The sequence below is a fragment of the Arachis duranensis genome, chromosome 5, assembly GCF_000817695.3.
Source record: "Arachis duranensis cultivar V14167 chromosome 5, aradu.V14167.gnm2.J7QH, whole genome shotgun sequence".
Lineage (NCBI taxonomy): Eukaryota > Viridiplantae > Streptophyta > Magnoliopsida > Fabales > Fabaceae > Arachis > Arachis duranensis.
This window is the reverse complement of record NC_029776.3, coordinates 19,636,761-19,641,669: the sequence shown is the minus strand read 5'-3', so window position 1 is coordinate 19,641,669 and position 4,909 is coordinate 19,636,761.

The following is a 4,909-nucleotide window of genomic DNA, read 5'->3' as shown; positions in this document are numbered from 1 at the left end:
TCAGATAGTGTTATTGATTCTCCTAGTTAAGTGTGATGATTCTTGAACATAGCTACTTTATGAGTCTTGGCTGTGGCCCAAAGCACTCTGTCTTCCAGTATTACCACTGGATACATACATGCCACAGACACATAACTGGGTGAACCCTTTTTAGATTGTGACTCAGCTTTGCTAGAGTCCCCAATCAGAGGTGTCCAGGGCTCTTAAGCACACTCTTTTTTTCCTTGGATCACCTTAAACTTGTTTTTTTTTACTGCTTTTTTTTCAAGAATCAATTTGATGATTTTTCATATCCTCAATAACATTTCTCCTTTTCCATCATTCTTTCAAGAGCCAACAACTTTAACATTATTTAATCAACAAATTCAAAAGACATATGCACTGTTCAAGTATTCATTCAGAAAACAAAAAGTATTGTCACCACATCAAGCTAATTCAACTAGTTTCAGAGATGAATTCGAAATCCTGCACTTTTTGTTCTTTTGTGATTAAAGCATTTTTCATTTATGAGAGGTGATGGATTCATAGGACATTCATAGCTTTAAGGCATAGACATTAAATTTTATTAATCATGAATTAAGAACAAGACTCAAAGATAAACATAAGATAAGACTAATAGTAATAGAAAACAAAAATTTAAATGACTCTAAAATAGACTCCTAATGATAGAGGTTATCACAGAGTTAGGGCTCAACAACCTTGATCTTGAGAAGTGGATGCTCCCTCAACTTGTGGGGTATTTGACCCTTCAAGGGAGAGCTTCTGGCGCTTCAGCTCCTGTAGCTCATGCCCCTGCTTCTCTTGTTCCTTCAGCAATTTGCAGAGGATGCAGTTTTGATTCTGCTATTCTTTCTTAATTTGTTCCACAGCTTCTTGAAGCTTGGCAACAGATGCTTCTAGGCGGGTCCAGTAGTCAATTTCAGGGAGCTCAGGGAGGAACTCCTGCGCCCTCTTTTTGATAGAATTATCTTGCATTTGTTCTTCCATTGAATTCTTGGTGATTAGATGTTCAATTGGGATGAATTCATCTACTCCCATCCTCACCCCAGCATCTTTACATAGCAAAGAGATTAAGCTTGGTAAGCCAGTTTGGCTTTAGTGGAATTCTTGTTTGTAATTGTGTAAATCTCACAAGCAATCAGATGATGAACCTCCACTTCTTTTCCCAGCATAATGCAATGAATCATCACTACTCTCTTGATAGTAACCTCAGAACGGTTGCTAGTGGGCAATATGGAACACCCAATGAAGTCTAGCCAATCTCTTGCAATTGGTTTGAGATCTCCCCTCTTGAGTTGGTTTGGGACACCTTAGGATAGATAGACCCCTTTGCTTTTGAACGCACCATGTTAGCAACTAATATCCATATCACCATCTTAACCCCCAACTCATTAGCTTAACATGCCACCTCACCAAGTTCTGTTAGTCTCTCACGGCGAAAGTGACAAAAGGACCATGTTGGAAGACGGAGTACATAGACAAGGGCCAAAGTGAAGCATCTTTTTCGTTAGGGGTCGCGTTGTCTTGCGTGAAAATGGCCAGGAGCCTGGTTGGTTTACTCAAATTTTTCTGCAATGGAATTCCAGTTCTGAGCACAGCAGGTACATATTGGTGTCTTCGCAAGTTTTTTTATTAGAATAATTCTTCATGGATGCTACTACTATACTGTCTTTGAAGATAAAAATTATTGAAGAGATAGTTCAATTTTATTATTGATGATCGATAGTTTCTTTCGGTGGTGGGTGGCGGTCGTAAAGGGTTGGAAGTTGAGGATTAGGATGGTGTTAACAAGTTAGGGTTGAGCATTGGGAATTAAGATGGAAGAGGTTAGATTAGAAAGATAGTTTAGGAATTTTGGATTATCTTTGAAGGTTTGGGTAGTTTTGTCCATCAAAATTCGAATAAATTCCCATAGTGGTCCCTTTCACGCAATTACCCAATTTGGTCAACGAGATTCTATTTTCACCATAGTAGTCCCCCTACATTTAGCTCCAGGCACCATAGTGGTCCTTGAAATTATTTTCGATGCTGACTCAACTGACAGAGTTTTTTGTGGCTATTCTTTGCCACACTAGAGGTTCCTGATGGTAAGATAATGTGGCAAGATTATAATTGGACTCAATCTAGTTCCTTTCCCATTATAAAATCCTAATTCATCTCCAATTTTTTAAATTGCATTCCTCTTCTACATACTCTTCTTTTTCTTCCTCTTAATCAATGTTATATGAACATTTGCCGTTAGTTGACATTGAGAAACTATGATAGGAGGTGGGAGCACTACTATGTTCAGTTCGATAAGGTCACCTTCTAATGGGTATTGGACGAGGATGACTAACCGTGGGAGCACAGTGCGGATGCTGAAATAGTGTGGTTGTGGTTGTGGTTGTCGTCTGGTTTTACGATGGTCTGGGACAAATTCAAATTCAAACGAACTTTTCTTTGGTTATTTCAATTATAATGTGAGTTAATTTATTAGTGTTGTGTTAAGTTTGTAGTTCTTCTCTATTTCTACAACATCTTTATTTTTTTTCGCTTGTTACAGGCAAATGAAAAAAGGTGATGTCAGTTATTTGTGTGGGCAGATATTGGGCAAGATGAAGTTGCTGCAAAATCAGAACCTGTTAGTCAAATTGATGAACTAAAGCTGAACTTTGCCTGAAGACTAGGAAAGTTGAAAGATGATGTTTGGAATCAAAAAATAATTCTTCATTTGTTAGTGTTGGTTCTGCTTTTAATGGTAGTATTCTTTGTAGTAATATTATGTAATGTTTGAATGTACTTTGTAGTTAGTTTATGTATGTAATGAAAAAATCTGAAGTTGTTATAACGTTCTATGTAATAAAATATGTGTAAAGTGTTTGTCCTATAATTGCATTAGATTCATGAATGTTGCTTGATTCAAAGAAGATTTAATTACTCTGTTGGTCCCTATAGTTTTGCAAAATTTTCAATTTGGTTCATATACTTTTTTTCCTTTTAATTGAGTCCCTGCACCAATTTTTTTTCAATTAGGTCCATCTTGGCAGTAATTGGCTTAATTTTATAGAGACCCAACTAAAAATAAAAAAATTGGTGCAGGAACCCAAATAAAAGAAAAAATAAGTGTAGGGACTCAATTAAAAAAAATTAGTGTAAGGACTTAATTAAAAAGAAAAAGTACAGGGACCTAATTAAAAATTTCGTGAAATTATAGGGACCAACAGAATAATTAAACCTTCAAAGAATGAGTGTAAAGACTGAAAACAACAAATAACCATAAGAAGTCGTAGTTTAATTGATTATCAAGATTCAAACTACCAAATATAATGCAAAAAAAGATTAAATGTCTAATGTTTCCATATATTCATAGGGTTATACCAAAATAATAATTTGTGACTACACATTTTTAATCAAATAGTGCCTAATTTTTTACAAAAAAATAAAATCCTATCTATATTGATCCAAAGTTTTCGGTTCTTTTTTTTTTTTTTGAGCCTTGAATCCTAGAGTTGGGACAAACTTTATAAAGTTTGTCATCCTTGTTGTTGTTTCTAATATAGCACCTTGCAATAGATTGACTGGGATAGATGCTTCTAGTAGGGGGACCTTCTTCTTGGTGCCAACTTTGAAGGCCTTATGAGGACAACAACCTATGAGAAGAAAAAATAACATTATACATCTGAAAACTCAAATAACATATATTTATATATAAATTAAACATTGTACCTGTGAGAGTCTTCTATCTCAGATTCAGTTGATTGAGAGAGCTCAATCTCCACAGACTGGGCATTCACATGAGCTGCAGCAAGTTGCTAATCATCAGCTGCAGCTGCAGTATGCTCAATTGGCTGGTCTTGAGGAGGTGCATCTCCCTCACTCTCTTTTTTCTTAGATTTCTCTACAGCATTAGCAACTCTTTTCTTCTTGTAACCCTTTCTTGTGTGTCTTTTTTCATCAAAAAATCTATAAGTAAATGTTTCAAATTATCTTTTTAGATGAATGTTGTCTTAAGTCATAGTGTCTAGTTTAAGTTTAGATTTTGTCCTTTTAATTCTTCTAACTTTTTCATCTGCATCGATTCTTCTTTTTATCTTTAGCTTTTCTGGTTTTTTCTTAATTTTTTGTTCATGGGGCTTATTATATCATCTACATTTTCTCACAAAGGTTGCCAGAAATTAGATTGACGTGATGGTTGTAAGTCTTCTTGTATGCTTCTATTGTAAGTCATTTATGGCAAAAGTCTTCTGATGGCTTGTTGACTCTGGATAGTACAACAAAAGTATACCTACAAGGAATGCCTAAGTATGAATAACAACTAATTAAAGCAATACCATTTACATAATTATAAGAACACTAATTTTATTCATAATACTTGTGAGTATCCAAAACCGACCATGATGTACGCCTGACATCACTTCTTTGATTGCTGATATTAGTCCCTGTCCATGAAAAACCAGAATCAAGCAATATAATGGTACACCAATCATCAGAATAATATAAATCATTTTCCATAATGATTTTTCACATTAATAATCATTTCTCATAAAGGTCCCTAACATTTGGTAAATTTACTGATAAAAGTCCTTAATTTTTGAAAGGTCGTGCCTTGAATAAGTCCTTATACTAATCAAACATAACACAACACGATATATCACTTTCAGTGGCAACTATAGCAACAAGTAAAGAAGTCATCATCAACCAGAAACTTAACAATCTCATTATTCTCCAACAATTCTACTAACATGCATCTTCAGTATATGATTTAATAAAACTACCTATGGGAGTTAAGATAGGATTACCATCTGCATATCGGAGATAAAACACCAACTATGCTCCTTGAAATGGCCTAGGTCCAGATGCAAAAACTCTGAAAATCATTTTCAATTTTTTTTGTTTTTCATGTCAACTATACCTAAGCTATGACATAGAT